Source organism: Podarcis raffonei, chromosome 9, assembly GCF_027172205.1.
Source record: "Podarcis raffonei isolate rPodRaf1 chromosome 9, rPodRaf1.pri, whole genome shotgun sequence".
In the NCBI taxonomy this organism is placed as follows: Eukaryota; Metazoa; Chordata; class Lepidosauria; order Squamata; family Lacertidae; genus Podarcis; species Podarcis raffonei.
The window spans coordinates 27,237,848-27,256,514 of NC_070610.1; the positions used below are offsets into that span (position 1 = coordinate 27,237,848).

At 43.2% G+C, this 18,667-nt stretch overlaps 1 protein-coding gene across 5 annotated transcripts in view; it reads left to right on the plus strand.

The window, feature by feature from the left end:
* Positions 1-18,667, plus strand: part of LNX1 (ligand of numb-protein X 1) — a 126,634-nt gene that overhangs the window by 60,922 nt on the left and 47,045 nt on the right. The gene's annotated exons all lie outside the window — the stretch shown is intronic.

Here is an 18,667-nt window from a genome sequence, read left to right on the forward strand (position 1 = left end):
TAAAATATGTTCCAAAGTGAAATGGATTTAGTGAAGTACGGTGTGACACGTTAGGAAAATTCATATAGTGCATGCATAATTTCCCTTTAAAATGCATAAAATGATGATGATATGGTTTCAAGGGGGGCATTTCAATAATTGCTGTAACATGCAGTGGCTGAGTGCAAGCGTGAGCACATGTATGTCTAGAAATAGTAATTTGCCTGGGTTATTGCTGCTAGCATTTTGAGAAAACAGTGTAAAAGGCAACTATTAATATTTCAGGGACCTTTGCAAGGAGCATTCTGAATTTCACTACAGGTCACACAGTCCCCTCCACCCCCCACAAAAAAAGAAATTGGTATGATATATGTAGCTTAACGGTTTAAAAAGATCATTAGGAAAATAATTGTTAGTGGAAGCAAATTGTAGAGGATCAGGATCAAACCAGACCAGATAAACTTTCATAATAGGGACAATGGCATCTGGGACATCCAGTTTCCAGGAAAACAAACAGATGAGATTAATCAGAGCATACACAGAGAAAACTCCTCCCCGGAGTTGTTTCCTAGGGAATTCTGTTCCATTCCTGTCACTCACAGAGGGCTACTATGTACAGTAGCTACTCAACTTGAATTTATTTTGCCCTCTAACCTACAAAACCCTTAACTGCACTTTGATTGCTATTCTTGTTGACATGCTCTTTACCCAAATGGTTTGCTGTTGGATGCGCCTCGCCAGTTATCAGCAACAACCAAATCTGTTTAGTGGTTCACTCTGCTGGGGGGAGGGGAGGGGAGGGAGCAAATCAACCACAGCACAGAACTGCATGTGAACTGGGTCACAGCAGCAAAATTAGGGTATGAAACCAGCAAATATTGCTCCTGTTGTAAAGAAGTCGGTGCAACAAGGCTAGAATTGGACACTTACATTTTGTGTGTGTGTGTCTAGGTTTCAATGCAACAAGGATGTACTATGCTAATCTAGAATGCTGTGTACGGCTGGGTTTGATTTCTCTGTTTGGTGAATGAGCAAGGCATCTCATAGTGTGTCTTTTTTATCTTTGTTGTACTATGGAGGGGCATGCAAACTATGATTCACAACCTTAGATATGTGGAAAAGACTGAAGCAAGTTAGAGGCTCTCTGCCTTGAAGCTGGTAGTGTCTCTCCAAGGGATAATTCTTGAAACAGGACATGCCAGGGATTGAACCTAGGACATTCAGTATGTGAAACATGAACTCTGCTCTTAATAGGCCTCCTGTCTCTTCTTTATTATGATTCCACATATACTAGAACTGTGCCTTGGCAACAAAGGCATGCTTTTCTGCTCAGCCTGGTGAGCAGCAGCTAAAATTAAATCCTGCCTGCAGCGCTACTCAACAAGAATTCCAAATATTAGTCAACACTAATATCACAGATTTGCAGAAATATATTGTCAGTCCAGCACCTGTTGCTGCCCCCAATACATCTGTCTTGTGTGGTGCATTGGTGGCTTTCCGGGTCCCTTGCAGAGGGTGCTGGGTTGCCACTCTTAGATCACACATAAGCTCCTCTTGCTAAAGGCAAGAAATGCTGCTTTTCACTCTGGTGATGTGCAACAGTATAGAGAAGCCAGAGCCAAATTGAAAAAGGGCATTAGGAACGCCAAAGCTATGTACTGCCGGAGGATTGAAAAACATTTTGAAAGCTCCGACCCTCGTCGAGTATGGCAAGGCCTGCGACAAATTACAGGGCAAAATATTAAAAACGAACTGGCCAGTAGCAGTGCGCACCTGGCTGATCAACTGAATCAATTTTTTAGTCGCTTTGAGGTGGGAACTGGAACTACCGTCACTACAGCATTGGCTACCAGCACATCATCAGAAACTATTACTGATAGACAACCATTTTTATTACAGACCTCTGACGTACAACGTGCCTTTCGGAGCATTAACATTAGGAAGGCAGCTGGACCGGATGGAATCACGGGACGGGTTATTAGGGACTGCGCTGCAGAATTAGCTGGGGTATTTACGGACATTTTTAACCTATCCCTGTTGCAGGGTTCTGTCCCTACCTGCCTGAAGACATCGATTATAGTGCCAGTCCCCAAGCAGTCAGTGGTGGTATCTCTCAATGACTATAGACCAATAGCTCTAACATCTGTCGTTATGAAATGTTTTGAGAGATTGGTGCTAGATCATATTAAGGCTGGTCTTCCATCCACTCTAGACCCGTTCCAGTTTGCATACAGAAGAAACAGATCTACTGATGATGCTATTTCCATCGCTGTCCATACTGTACTGAGTCATCTAGAACGACAGGGAACCTACGCAAGGCTGTTGTTTGTGGACTACAGTTCTGCCTTCAATACAATTCTGCCAGACAGGTTATTTCTTAAAATGACCAACTTGGGTATACATCAGAAGATCTGTCTGTGGGTAAGGAATTTCCTGACTGATAGGCCGCAGACAGTGAGAATGGGACCTCACTATTCTTCTACTCTAGTGTTAAGCACAGGAGCCCCTCAGGGATGTGTGCTAAGTCCCTTTCTCTATTCCCTGTACACATTTGATTGCACCCCACTGTATAAGTCCAACACAATCATCAAATTTGCGGATGATACAACGGTGGTGGGGCTCATTAGTGAGAACAATGAGACTGCTTATAGGAAAGAAGTACAGGGGTTAATTCAATGGTGTAAAGAAAACAATCTTATGCTTAACACCAAAAAAACCAAAGAACTCATAATTGACTTTAGGAGAAAGAAAAGTGTATTTTTACCATTGCACATAAATGGCGAGGAGGTGGAGAGGGTTGGTAGTTTTAAATACCTGGGCATTTATATCTCTGAGGACCTCTCATGGACTGCAAATATTAATATGGTTGTGAGGAAGGTGCAGGGGAGGTTGTATTTCCTGAGAATGCTCAGGGGACTGAATCTATCTCAGCACCTACTTCTGTCCTATTATCACAGTACCATTGAGAGTGTCTTAACCTATAGTGTATTATCGTGGTATGGGAGCAGCTCTGAAACGGATAAAAAAGCTTTACAGAGAATAATTAAAATTGCCCAGAATGTTATTGGGCTCCAACTACCAACCCTGGATGAGATCTTCACGTCTCGCACTTTGAAGAAGTCACACAATATCCTGAGAGATCCCACCCATCCTGCTCACAACTTCTTTGAACTGTTGCCTTCGGGCAGAAGATATAGGACAATGAAAACACGAACCACACGCCTTCTGAATAGTTTCTATCCAAGAGCTCTGATTGCACTAAATAATGATCTTAGGGCCAGTTGCAAGAAATAGCAAGCAGGAAGTAGGAAGGAATGAGATAGGTTTTAGGTTATGTTATGCCTTTAAATAGGTTATGTTATATTCTGGATTATGTTATGTTTTATAGATTATGTCTGAATAGGATGAGAATGTTGGAGATACGTGCAAATGTGTATGTGAACCCGGTCTTTGGGTGGGTGTTTGATTTTCGTTGTTGTGTATACTGTGTATATATGGACAATGACAATAAATTATCTCTCTCTCTCAAGTAACCAATAGATTGCTTGTTGTTGTTGTATTTTGTTGTTATCCTGTTCTGGCCTGGCTGCACTCCAGCAAAGAATTGAACTTGAGCAAAGTTGTTCATCAGCAGGAAACAGGGCCAAGCAAGTGGATCAAAGCTGTGCAGGACCTTGGACAGTTCCCAGAGACTATGATCTGCCCAGATGCCCAGATCAAAAGTATCCTTCTGGACTTGATGACTGAGTGAAGGGTCAGGGAATTTGAAGAAGCTGCGTCTGGTTGACTTACACTGTGCATTCTGCCTTCGCCTAGCAAAGCAAACAGCCTTGGATGGTGTACTGGGCAGATTCACACTGCCTCTTGTTTCGTTGCTTTCCCCCAGGGAAAACTGCTTTTTAGCGCTCAGTCAGAGCAAACAGCAATATGGGTTTTCTCCAATTTGACATCTGCTCTTTAGTAATAAAGCAGAACAAACTTTCCCTGGGAAAGGAGCAGGCACAGTACAAGCAGAAGTGTGAATGAGCCCTCAGACTCCTCACCTGAAAAGACTGAGCAACTTCTTCCATGTTGGGAGTCTGGTAACTTCTCAGAGATGTTTTTGGTCATTTCCTTCACAGTCTCTATATCCAAAGGGCTCTGAGGTGATAAAGTCCCTTTGGCAGATGATTCTGGTTCAAGGTCATTATCAGAAGGTTTCGCATGGGAAACAGTAAGAGGCTGGGTCACTCCAGTTATCAGTTGCACTCAGTGCTATTTTTCTAGAAAAAGAGGTGCCGGAACTCACCATGACTCTTATAATGGCAGTGGTGCCCACCTGAGAGGTCCCAGAACTGGGTTCTGCCTGGAAAAAAATACCCTGGTTGCACTACTGCTCCAAACCAGTGCATGCCTGGACTCCAGTCAAGAGTGTTCCTCAGTGGTGCTGGGAGGACTTTCTTTAAAAAAACATCTGCAAATAGATGGCATAAGACATTTTAACCAGTAAAGGGTATAATGGCCAATTGAATACTATGACCTATGCACTTTTACACAGAAGTCACCATGGGGCTTGTTCACAAGTAGGTGTGCCTCCAGTTGTAGCCTCAAACGTATACAAATAGAAACAGTTCTGAAAACTTTTAGCCAGTCCACTTGCCACAAGAGAAGGAAATTCTCCTTCTGGAAATTGCAGTCACCCAAAAGACCCCATAATTCAGATGATCAAACAAGCTCCTCCCTCTGTGTTCAGAAGCATGCCAAGCCGGTCGTTAGGTTTCCTGATGTACACAGGGATTGTCTTTCAGCTGCCACACAGATCAGTGAATCCCTGTGGTTTGCAAGGTAAATGGGCTGAGGGCGTGTGTGCGGCTTTGTCCCCCTCCCCACCCTTGTACTCCGTGCAAGAACTGCATTGCGTGCTTTTGCTCCAGGTTTCTTGCTTTTGCTTGCTTGCTTCTGCAGCCTTGACCTCATGAGACAGGCAAATGAGGACATTACAGCACAGCTGATTCTATGCAGCTTGAACGGTGGTAGTGTTGGAAGTTGCTACAGACGATGGTTAACGGGCATTATTTTTTAAAGGTGTTGGCCTCAAGTCTTGTCTGTCCAGATGCGTCTTGGGATGCACATGAGAGACAGCACATATTTAGTTACCACCTTCATTGGTGCTTTGGGTAGGTAATCCACATTTGTGTCTTTGAAATGCATGTCAAGACTCAATCCCAGGGAACCCTCTTTCAAGCTGAAGATGACTTCTGCCATCATTTTGTTGCACTGTACAGTGGTACGTCAGGTTAAGTACTTAATTTGTTCCGGAGGTCTGTTCTTAACCTGAAACTGTTCTTAACCTGAGGTACGACTTTAGATAATGGGGCCTCCTGCCACCACTGCGCCGCTGCTGCACGATTTCTGTTCTCATCCTGAAGCAAAGTTCTTAACCTGAAGCACTATTTCTGGGTTAGCGGAGTCTGTAACCTGAAGCATATGTAACCCGAGGTACCACTGTACATTTAAAGGGAATTATCTGAGCCTTCTTCGTCCTATCTGTGACAGGAAGCTGCCTCATATCGAGCCAGACCATCTAGGCTGGTTTTGCCTACTACACTGACTTGTAGAAGCTTGTGTGGGTTTCAGGAAAGAGATTTCCCAGCCTTACCAGGGATTGAATCTGGGATATTTTGCATGCAAGGCACGTGCTCTATGACTGAGCTAGGGCTGTCTTAGGCTGTGAGACAGTAATTGACTCAAGGTAACCCTGTGAGCTTTATGGGTAAAGAGATCTGCAAGTTGGACATCCTACCAAGTCCTTCTTCTCATTCTCATAGCAGTGTACTCTGAGGCCCCGGGGCAGACAAAAACCCTTATTATCATAAGGGCCAGCAACTTTGCAATCCCTGATACAGGCTCTGCTAGGAACATTTGAGATATATGAGGGTTTATCTTCTATTGCTTTCCCGTCCCCCGCAATATGCTCTGACAAATCTCTGCTGCTGTCTTCTGCCATATAAAAGGATGGATAGTGCAACTAATGCAATTTAAATGGAAGCACTAACATATTTTACCCTCTGGTGCTCATGGAAAGCACTTCTATATTTCAGGGGCAGCATTTGGCTGCAGTTGATGTCATGTTGCATGTAGTATTTGCTCTTGGCTGCTTTGTGACAGTTTTCAGAAACAGTAACATCAGGCAAAGTCAGTTAGGGACAGGGTTTCTGTAACAAACCATCAGAATCAAGCTAGCTGCTGAAGTTAAAGCAGAGCAAGGCAAAAGGTAATACTGTCATTACAGTCCCGCCGAATAAATAAGGAATTCCTCCATTGGGGTTGAGTTTTATGCGTATGTTGCATGAAGGAAGCTGTCTTGCATGCCAAAATGGAAAGGGGGACAACCAATCTGGTTGCAGTGTGTGCTGCATTGGATAGAAAGCTGATTCAGAGCGGGGAGATCTAGATTCAAATCTCCACTTCCCTGTGTAAACTCACCTTCTCACAGCCTAAAGGAGGTATCCTAGGTGGCTGTGAGCTTCCAGGAGGATAAATCTTGTTTAAACTATCTGGAGGTCACTGTCTGAAGGGAACACTCTGAATACTCATGCTCATTGGCTACATTCAAATGAAGGAAAGCTATTGCATCTCAACCTTTTTCTGTTATTTGGCTATAACTTTTGATAGAATACAGAGAATTGAATTAACTTTGTTGCACTGCATTCTTCATTAAATTATCTTTCCATTGATATATAATTTTATGGCACTACAGTGGTACCTTGGGTTACATACCCTTCAGGTTACATACACTTCAGGTTACAGACTCCGCTAACCCAGAAATAGTACCTCGGGTTAAGAACTTTGCTTCAGGATGAGAACAGAAATTGTGCTCCAGCAGCACAGCGGCAGCGGGAGGCCCCATTAGCTAAAGTGGTACCTCAGGTTAAGAACAGTTTCAGGTTAAGTACAGACCTCCGGAACGAATTAAGTACTTAACCCGAGGTACCACTGTACTACAAAAATAAGTGGTGGTATGAACCATCAAACCTTGGAAATACACTTTTCCCAAAAGGTTTCCACAGTTTTGGCCACTAGTGTAGATAATACTGTGGGATGATGCTGATGAAAAGGATGCTGTATGGCTGACTGGTGATGACAGAAACCGCACCTAGAAAGGCATCTTTCCTCTTGTGCTGAGGATGGTGGTGCAGGGCTCTCTGAGATCCACTCGTTCAGCCCTCTCTCAGAAACTGCTGGCCGCGGTGTTGCTACGGCTCCATGCGGTTTATGCCTCTTCTCTGTGTGTGCTCTCAGCCCGCAGGGGACACTTTGAATACTCAGCTGCATGCCAAGACACAGAAAATCAATTTGAAGCCCCAAAAGATAGAATGGCTGACGGAGAAGGTCACTAAACACTCACCAGCTGCTCTACTCCTTGAAGCTTGGAGGCAGATTCATCACAAAGGTCAAGGGTGCTTAATAAAAATATAATAAAAAATTAAAATCCGCCGGGTGTGCTTTGGTGTTACAAGGACAGACCTACAGGCAACTGCAGGGGCTGAGCTGAGAATCTTCTTCTTGTCCATCATGAATAAATGGGTGGAGGGAATTGCTTTTCATATTGCCAGAACAGAACAGTGTTGTCAGAGCTATCAGATAAAGGCTGTGAGAGCCATGATTGTCTCTGTCAGGCCGCCAAAGCTAGGCCAAACTAGGTTAATTGTAACAGATTAGGGCAGGGTGAGCTAGGCCTCCAATGTACAGAAGCAGCTCACTTTTATTCCATACTGTTAGGGTGCCTGCTGCGCTTGTTCCTCTTTGCTTCTCACCCCCAAGGATGGCCTTCCATTGGATAGATGGGACATTTGTCCAGGAGTGAGCAGGGCTATCTACACAGCAGCCAGGTATGCAAGCATAGTCCCACATTGCTCACCAGCAATATAGCCAGTCAGCTTGACTCCTTGTTTGTGGCTGCACCTCTACAGCAACAACTGGGCACTCTATGCATAAAGAAACTGCTCACATATAGAGTGGTGTTCCCCATTCTGCACCTAAGTCTGTGTTCCTGCACTCACATACTTTGGGGAGTAACATGAACTCGGCAGGACTTGCTTTGGATTTGGCTATATGGACCAGCTATAAGGCCCCTTGAGCCCCATGGCAAACTTCTGAATGAGCTGCAGTACCTCCTCCTGGCCCATATTGGCAGCAGTGGATAGCTAGCTTAAGGCACCAGTGATTGCCCCTTTCTGGCATAGTGAGCGGAGTCTGAACATCTGGTTCAAGACCTCTGGCACTTTATACAATGAAAGATTGTTTCCACTAATAGGTGTTCAGTCAAACTGCTCTGTTAATTTGTACCATCAAGTCTCAGTTAAGTGGTTTATAGCTTGTTAACATGTTTATTTAGATGTAAGTCCCAACGCAACTTACTTCCATTCAATTCATTACAGGGAGATGCATGGGTGCTGCTGAGCCATGCATCATTTTTCAACTCTCTGGTAACATGTAGTTGAAATTTCTACTTCCAGACACCATTTCACTGCTTCCCGCTTGAAGCGGACGGGGAAATGCAAACTGGTGATGTCTTGCTACATGTCTTTTCAACCATGCACCACTTAGAAGATTCAATGGGGAGATGGTGATTGCCAGCCCTAAAGTATTTCTCTATAACTGGAAGTTTGGACGTAACTTATTTCTTAGTTCATAAACTTTCATGCTCAACAGACTGATTCATCAGATGCACAAAGGAGATTAGAACGTAGTAGCTTTATGTATTCATAGATTTAAGTACAGTGGAGGGCACATCAATTAGATAACAAAGTATACGTAAAGGCATTTTGACAGCTGAACTGAAATGCAGCAAATAAATTAGTTTTGAATGCAATTTTATAGATGGGGATGATGAAAAATGAGGCCATTAGTTTGCAGGATAAGATAGATCTAAAAGAACAAAACTGACAAGGGGAAATCAAACCTTAGTTAATAGCTTCTGACCTACATTTTCCCATCATTCATTGTTGCCCAGTGAATCTTGCATTCAACAAGCCTAGATACTCACTTCACCATCCTTCAGGCCCACAGCACAGTCTGTCTGAAAAGGCAGTAGAGTTCTTACATCCCAAGTGTGGTCTAACATGCTTTGCTGGCATAAGATGCACCAAATAATGATATTGGCATGCTCAGCCATGGGACCACTCCTTCTCCAATTGTTGCCAGCAGGCCTCTTTGATTCTTTTTGCACCCTACCAGCTGAAACCCATCCCTCTCCAATAAAGAAAAAAAAAACCCTTATATTAGAGAAAAGGGATCCGGTAACAGATGCCAGTGGTGTTCAGTGAAACTAGATGCAGGTAGTCCTAGCAGGCTGCCCCACTTACAGCAAATGAAGTTCAAAGCGTTGGTTTCTACCCAGAAACAGACTATACTAAAACATCGTGATTTCCTAGCAGAAAATGTTATGGATCATTTCCAGTTGACATATTGAGACTTTTCTGACAACTATTGCCCTTATTCACTCTTCCCCAAGGGGGGTGTTATGTTGTTGTTGCAGGCAGGACAAAAAAATGGCCCCCTGTTTAGGCAGAGAGTAGTAAATATCCACTTTTCAGGTCCCCAACCCCAAGTTACCAGCTTACTTTGGAGTACCCATTCCCAAAGTTCCTGATTCTAGCTCATTGGGAAGTACCCTAACAATGTTGACTCCCCATTAAGTCATTAAAGTTTAACTATATGTCCATATATCCAAGGACAACCAGATTAATGCATATGGCAGTGGACTGAATTCTGCCATTCCAACTATTTAGGAAGTGAGTTAGGAAGTGAATCAGTTTGTTCATTATCTTCAAACACTACACTACACATCTGCTCTCAAATCAGGATAATATATATATATAATTTGCTGGGGGGGGGGAGAACCATATATCATCCTTGCTCAAGATTCAGCCTTGAATATTAAATTCTTATTTTGAGAAATGCAAAGGGTTGAATTTACAGGTCTACTATCTCTTCTCTTCATTCTGCAAGATCCCCTTCCTTTGGCAAAGCCGAACTCCAACGGAAGGAGTCGGCAGAAGGAAAATATGGGATGCACATGCCTTTGTGTGTGTATTTTTCATGTACTTGCATACATTTTTGGCCCTCCCATTGCATTGGACTTGAGAGACCTTGTGTAATGGTCAAGGAATGCAATATTCATTTATCTTCTTCCGGGATCCAAATTTAATCTTGTATTACCCTTGATATAGCTACACAAGGAAAACATTAAGCTGGCCTCTGATTTTTCTTGGACTGTGCTTAGAATAAGCTGGCTAATGTGCAAATTATTTTGACAACTGATCCAAAACACAGGAGAAGACAAATTTGTTGACATCTTGTTGGTGTGGTTTGAGGTTAAACAGGAAACTTTACAAATGGAGCATAATTACAATGCCATAAATGAAAAATGTATTATATAGTTTTATATGAACCTGTAAACCTTAGACCTCAAACACTGAAGACCTCTTTAATCATTACCATTTCCTCTATATTGAGATTAGGGAATCAGGTGTGGGGAACATGCAGCCCTGCATGATGTTGGATTCCAAACCCCATCAGCCACAGTCAGCATTGCCAATAGTGAGGAATGATGGGAGTTGTAGTCCAATAATATCCGGAGGGTCGCAGGCTCACTCTGCTTTAAAGTGCAGCAACTCCAGCTGACCTCTTGAGTTGTTTGGTTGGGCCAACCTTGGATTAGAAAGGGTTTTGCATCTGAATTTTGACTATTTGTACACGTATGAAACTTGTTGATATTTTTGTACATCCCTCATTCCCTTTGGAAGCGCAGCTGTTCCCAGCAGCTGGGGATTGAAGGGACGTGACTATATGTTCTGGCCATGTCATGTTCACGTAAAACTAGTGTCTTAATTCTACTTTTTAACACCTGGGAGGCTCTCCTAGAAGTGTGTGTGTGTGTGTGTGTGTGTGTGTGTGTGTGCTTTGAAAGCCAGAATCTGCTCGAACATTCTTTATTACATGAATGTTTGTCCTTTGTTTTTGTATGCTGTTCTTCCTCGCTAAATATGCAGTGTGTACTTTTTGGACAATTGCTTAATCTCATGATTTGGAACATTGCTTGGGTCATAAGTGTTGTTTTGCCACCATCACCAATGAGCCTTTTTTCCTTCCAAATTTCCTTCTCCCAGAAGAGATTAAATTCCAGGACATTCTTGTTGTAGCCATCCAAGACATGAAGATGATAAGAGTGGACAGTAATGGTTGCTACATTTCACATTGCATGTGCACAGCTTTTGAATTTGGCAACTGTAGTAGAACAGAGAACTTTCAGATGGAGAGTAGATGTAAAGTCTCATTAGCTGCATGCCAGTAGCAGACTAGATTACAGAAGGGGGAGAAATTTGGCTGGGCTTTCAATTTAATACAAATCTGGTGCATTCAACTTCCAGGATGCAAACTAAACACAGCTATCCTTCGAGGTTCACACGTTTCCAAATTTTGCAATGAGGTTCTTCAACCAAAAGAAGTGTATAGGAATGCATATGTTAGAGACAAAATGCAAAAATTGTTTGCAAAATATTTGGCAAGACTGGATACAAAAATGCGTCTAGGGGAAGTGTGCACTAAAACGCTGATAAATTTTCACTAGGACTTTTTTAAAATCACGAACTTGATGCAAAAAATGTAGCAAAGGAATAAATGAGAAACAGAGAGAAACTGAAACTGACAGCTACGTACACCCATAAACCAGATTAATGCATATTTCAGTTTACTGCAAGCTGGTACCCTCCAGCAATGTCTGGAGGGCACCAGCTTGGGGAATAGTGATACAGCTTTAGATACTTAACCATTCTTCAGATATAATGCCAACAAGGGGACTTCCAAACATTTTTTGCTACTGTTAGACAGACAGTTCTTGAAGCAGGATGTCCTCATTAACCCTTGCAAGGGTTTTGACCTACCATTACTTTACAAGCACAAAGCTCCCCCTAATTCTCATGGGGTTTCCACTTATCCACCCTGCTAGGAGGAAGCGAAACAAGGATTTACTCCCTTCTTCCAGCTGGACGATGTGGTTTGTCAGTGATTGAATCAACATGCTGGTCACTCACTATACACTATGATATCGGTAAGAAGTCATAACATGGAGATACATGACCTAAACATGGGGAAAAAGCTTATAGAAGGCAGCTACCCTAAATTACTTACTGGTAAAAAATAATAATGAACCCTAATTCAGACCAGATACACATTTATGTTTCACTCCCTGCTTCTCTGTCATCAAATTTCATCCTTTGCAATTTATCTTCAATATCCAGGTCAGTTATTTGATGGCTGCTGCATCAAATAACTCCTTGAAATACACTGAAAGTCTCTTGGGGGTCTTTTCGTTTGCAATTAATGCAAACTTATTTTCATCCAAGTTTCTCCAGCTATTGGTTGTTGAGATGTTTCCGCCACTCGGTAAATACCGTATTTTTTGCTCTATAAGACTCACTTTTTCCCTTCTAAAAAGTAAGGGGAAATGTGTGTGCGTCTTATGGAGTGAATGCAGGCTGCGCAGCTATCACAGCAGCCAGAACAGCAAGAGGGATTGCTGCTTTCACTGCGCAGCAATCCCTCTTGCTGTTCTGGCTTCTGAGATTCAGAATATTTTTTTTCTTGTTTTCCTCCTCCAAAAACTAGGTGCGTCTTGTGGTCTGGTGCATCTTATAGAGCGAAAAATACGGTACATGCTGACAAGCAATTAAAAATCTATACCCTGGGATGCCATGCAGTGCCACTGAGCATCAGGGGAGCTTTGCAGACAATGGTGAGAATTCCTGCTTAATGGAAGGAGTCTGTTTTGCGTGTCCTGTGCCATGGAAGGCCAGGGGAACAAAAATAGCATTTGGCAGGCATGCACACTTCCACCACTTCAGAGTGGTTTGTACACATCAGTTATGCTTCATAGCTCCTGTTTTCCACATGTGACTATGTGGATGGCTTTTGTTTTGTTCAAATGAGAAATAATGCATGATTGGGGGGAGAAATGCTGTTTTTCCTCCTGTTTTCGCTCAACATATCCCGTGGCTTAAAATGGTTTGACTGTCAATCTCTCACCCCAGATAATTCTGGGAACTGTAGCAATATGAAGAAGAAGCAGCAGCTTATCAAACTAGGATTCTCAGGAATCTTTGGGATATACCATTAGAACAGTGGTTCCCAACCTTTTGGTGCCCCACCTAAGCACCTCTAAAATCATGATGCCCCACCCCCGTGACATATAATTCTTATTATTATTTTTAAAAAGGTGAACTCCTATTCATGTGGAGGAATTCTAAAAGGCCATTACTTGGTGTAAACAAACTTCCAAATTGCCCCCTTAAAAATCAAATTGCCCCCCTATGGGGTGTGTGCCCCATGTTGGGAACCACAGCATTAGAGTGGGGGCTAACCCACACTTCTGCTTCTCCTGTGCTTTCTAGGCATGGGCCTGAGCAGTTTTGCCTTTGCCCTGTCACTTTTTCCTGGAAAGCCTATAGCAATAAATCAGAGCAAGCAGTAGTCCCTGGAATACCTGGTTGCCATTTGCTCTGATTCAGTGCTAAACTGCAGGTTTCCCTGGGGGAAAGCTGTGGGCAAATGGAAGTGTGGATAAGCCCTTTAAAGAGGTTCAGCTCTGAGGGCCTTCTGGCGGTTCCCTCACACCGAGAAGCCAAGTTACAGGGAACCAGGCAGAGGGCCTTCTCAATAGTGGCACCCGCCCTGTGGAACACCCTCCCACCAGATGTCAAAGAGAACAACAACTACCAAACTTTTAGAAGACATCTGAAGGCAGACCTGTTTAGGGAAGCTTTTAATGTTTGGTGCATTACTGTATTTTAATATTTTGTTGGAAGCTGCCCAGAGTTACTGGGGAAGCCCAGGCAGATGGGCAGGATATAAATAAATAAATAAATAATAATAATAATAATAATAATAATAATTATTATTATTATTATTATTAGTGTAGACAGCATATCTACCAGACCCATAGGCCCTAAGGTCACTCCATCATCTGCACCAGTTACTAGGGAAGTAAATAGTACCCATTGGCAGAGAGTCTCTCTCTTTTCCCATTCGCTCACAAGAAAATGCCAACCAGCCTCTTCCCACAGCCCCTTGGAAGATGGGGATGCTGATGATTACGTTTATATCCCACCTTCCCTCCAAGGTGCTTAAGGTGGCATACATGATTCCCCTTCTCTCCATGTTATCCTCGCAGCAACCCTGTGAGGGGGTGGTGGTGACTACTCCAGTGAACTTCATGGCTACGTGAGGTCTTGAACCCTGGTCTCCCAAGTTCTAGTCCAGCACTCCAACTGCCACACCACACTGGCCATGAAGACACATCAATAAATGCTGCCATTAGGGTGAAAAATATTCCCTTATCCCCAGTGCTATTCTTCTAGAAAAAGAGGTACCAGAACTCACTATGAACACCTCCCTCGTTCTCTGAGAATGGCAGTGGCGCCCACCTGAGAGGTGCCGGAACTGAGTTCCTGAGAGGTGAATAAATAGCCCTGCCAGACGCAGGTGGCGCTGTGGGTTAAACCACAGAGTCTAGGACTTGCTGATCAGAAGGTTGGCGGTTTGAATCCCCGTGATGGGGTGAGCTTCCGTTGCTCGGTCCCTGCTCCTGCCAACCTAGCAGTTTGAAAGCACATCAAAGTGCAAGTAGATAAATAGGTACTGTTCTGGCGGGAAGGTAAACGGCGTTTCCGTGCGCTGCTCTGGTTCGCCAGAAGCAACTTAGTCATGCTGGCCACATGACCCGGAAGCTGTATGCCGGCTCCTTCGGCCAATAAAGCGAGATGAACGCCGCAACCCCAGAGTCGGTCATGACTGGACCTAACAGTCAGGAGTCCCTTTACCTTTACCTTTATCTCTGATATATGGGGATAGATTTGGCATTTCTGTCTGTTGCAGCACCTGGTCCTTGTTTTTGTGTCTCCGTTATGTGACCTGTTGTTGCTGGTGAGTAGCAGTTTTATTTTTAGGGGTGTTTAAGTGAGGGCTTTCCTGCCACTCAAAGCCAGTGCGAAGGAAATGTCCAAAAATGGCTGTGGATCCTTAATGATACATTGGAGCTATACATGACAACAAATGGCGTTCTGTCACTATTCTGCCCTGTAATATGCAATTTCTGGATACCAATTTGACCTACTTAATCTGCTTCTTTACTTTACTGGATGGGTGTTATGGTCTGAGAAACCCATAAGATGTGCATCTCTGTTGAATGGACCAGAAAAACAGTTGGGCTTGGATGTAGGCCATGGATTTTGTGGTGTGTTCTGGATAGTAGCTGGAAGCATGTAGATATGTGTAGAGGTCTGTAGGCTTCTAATATAAGGTGGTGCTTATAGGTCCATCATGTTAATAGCACCGCAGTGCCCAGAAAGTACATATCTTTTGTATGGACTAATCCTGGCCTTGTTTGGTGGGGCAAAAGTTGTCAAAGGTTTGGTGATCTTCTGAGATGCCTCCTGTCTGTGAGTCCAGAAGACACCTGAAGAAAACAGATACTGAAGAAAAAGTTGGTGGATAAAAGATGATAAGTTAGGCCAGGGCTTTTATTTTTTCAGGGGAAACTCACAGGAACTCAGTTCAGGCACCTCTCTGGTGGGTGCCATTGCCATTCAAAAAGAATGAGGGAGGTGTTCATTGTGAGTTCCGGCTCTTTTTCTAGAAAAATAGCACTGCGCTAGGCCCATGGCAAATAGAAAAATCCAACAGCAGTATGTCATTGCATGAAATAGCAAGTTTGAAAGCGAATTTGCAGAGAAGTACTGTAGAGTCTATATTGTTTTTGTGTCTGGAATTGGGAGAGTTTGCGACTTAATTTGCGGAAGCAGGAAAGTAAATGTTAAAGCATATTTTAAAGTGAAGCCTTTGGGGAATTGGGGAGACACACACTTGCTAATATAACTATTCCAATCTATGCTAGAAGGAAGAGAAGAAAAATAAATAGTCTAAGGAAACTAGATATATCCATGGGTGTAAAGACTTCAGCCTGTGCTCAATCTTGTATTGAGTCTGAATTTTGGAGCTGTTTGCAAATGGACACCATGAGGGCTAGTGGCTTGTTGTTGTTTTTTTCAAAAGAAAAAGCTAAGATTCTCAGGGTAAAAAAATTCCAGAGTTTCCCCATCTGGGACATTATATGGAATAGTGCTTTCTATGATAGATCTAAGAGCATTATATATCTAAAAGCTGGTCATTTTGGGAGGATTAGCCATCTGTGTTGACAGGCTGTTACAGCTATACTTACAGAAAGCAAGCAGGATTTGTTTTAAATATGTCTGCATTCATTCTGCCAGCACATCAGATGCTTGATGCAATGTGGTATACAGGACACGAGAGTGAAAGTCACTCTCATCCAAAGCTGATGGCTTTGGAATATGTGTGCATTTCTAGTCCATGGGGGATACCCATGAGTAGAATAACAGATAGTGGTACCTTGGGTTAAGTACTTAATTCGTTCCTGAGGTCCGTACTTAACCTGAAATGGTTCTTAACCTGAAGCACCACTTTAGCTAATGGGGCCTCCTGCTGCTGCCGTGCTGCTGGAGCACGATTTCTGTTCTCATCCTGAAGCAAAGTTCTTAAGCTGAAGCACTATTTCTGGGTTAGCGGAGTCTGTAACCTGAAGCGTATGTAACCTGAAGCGTATGTAACCTGAGGTACCACTGTATATAATGGCCTTAGGGTAGCTGATTTGGGTACATTGAGAAACAGAAGTGTGTCCTAGTCTGGTCAATGCCTGGATAAGAGACCGCCAGGTTTACCCATGTATGCTGCTCTGAGCTTCCTCAAAGAAAAGTAAGATATGAGGAGCATTGCTATGTCCTTAAAAAATTCAGGTCAGAGCCCCGTGACCAATATTTGCATAACATTTGCACATACTAATTTATTTCTAGATAAATTGAAGCAAATTTCAGAGGGAAAGCAACACTGTAAGCAACATATTATTTTAAATTAAAGTTTTTAAAAAGCCAGGTGAAGAGGCAGGAAGTCTGGGTCCAGGTGCAGAAGAACCAAGGATCGGGGCCCCTGAGTTGCTCCATTAGCAATATTTGTAAAGAGCTGTCCATCTTCTGGATTGCCTGCTCAGTGGCAAAAGTTTGTGGAGAGAAACAATGGATGGTAAGCAGCTGCTTTTGACTCAGGGTAGACCACCTTGGGATTTATCAACACGCCTGAGTCAGGACCATTGATTTCAACAGGTCTCCTCTGAGTAAGGCTTAGTTGAATGCCACACAATACGTGGTTACTTTCTGCCCAGGCAATGAAGCAAAAATCCCCAAATGTTTGTGTGAGTGAGACGTCACTAAAACCAATAAAGAAAATAAAATATAAAATATTTAGATAGGTATGGTGCCTCAGAATAACTGACACAGACGATATTGCTCTCATTTTCTGAGCAGGAAAGCTACAGAGACTCTCCAGCTCAAAGTGGGGTGATGGGAGAATCAAACGTTCTGCTGTCTCCTCAACATGGCGGCTGCATCCTTTGCAGCATCCCCTCTCTAACTTCTTCCTGCCCCTCCATCATGGAAACCTAGGAAGTCGCTTCATCGTAGTCACACCCTATCTTAATATTGTCTACACCTGTCAGTGGCTCTCCAAGGTTTCAGGCATCAGCTTTATCCAGCCTTCTCTGGGGACACCAGGGATTGAGCCTGAGACCTTCTACACTCAAGGCAGGGGTACTCCCCTCATAGATGACACTTGTGGACCTGTCAGCTTTGGCAATGTGAGCCTACAGTTCAAGAAGAACTGTGACGATATTTGCATGTGTTCTTAGTTTGAAAAAAAGCCACGTTGGGCAATATTTGGGAAACCATGAATCATGATTTAAAATAAAAAATAAAAAAAACAAGGAAATGTTTCAGACAGCATCATGAAGGCAAGAAACAATTTGTTCAAATGTGGTGTGCGGTATTAATGTGAGACTTCCACATTCAAGTCATGTGGCTAAGACTGGAGTAGAAATCTACTGTTTCTTGACAGACAGAGAAAGAGAGAGACATAATTTTCTTCCTTCTAAACCAAGGAGCCCCTGCTGTGCCAGGGTTATAGTCACATGCTGTCATTCACTTTTGTTCTTTAAAAGGTTCTTTGCAAGCTGCTAGAGGTCAGATTGCGAATTGATCAGGTCAGGAGAATCACTGTCTGTCTTTTCTTCCTCTTTTTTTTGGTTTTTAATTAAAAACCTTTATTTGCAATATTTCCTCTCCATCCATCTCACCGGCAACTTGGCAACTGATTTACATCTTTAAACTTTTAACCAACCCTTTGCAGGCGCGTTAACGACGGGATTTGATGTGCTTTCTTTGGACAACGCGGGTTATTTACTGCTCATTCCTATTGGGACGTGCTGTCCGTTGAAATGTCGATACCTAAAAGAGCCAGTGGGGGATGAAGGTCGGAGGTATTAAGGTCACAGAGGTCAGAGGTAAATGTCACAAAATCCAGACTTCTGGGAGGCTATTAACACCATGCTCCGTCAAATGCAGAAGTGTAAAGACAGTGTCCAATTGTTTGCAGTGATCTGCCTGGGGCTTCTCTCAGCATCTCGGAGCAACTAGAGCCAGGAGGCCAGTGAAGTCTGGAGCCTAATCTTTAAAAGATGCTTCGAACCAAGCCCAGGGCACTTAAAAACTATTCAATGCTTCAAATGTGGGCACTGCTGCCCCAA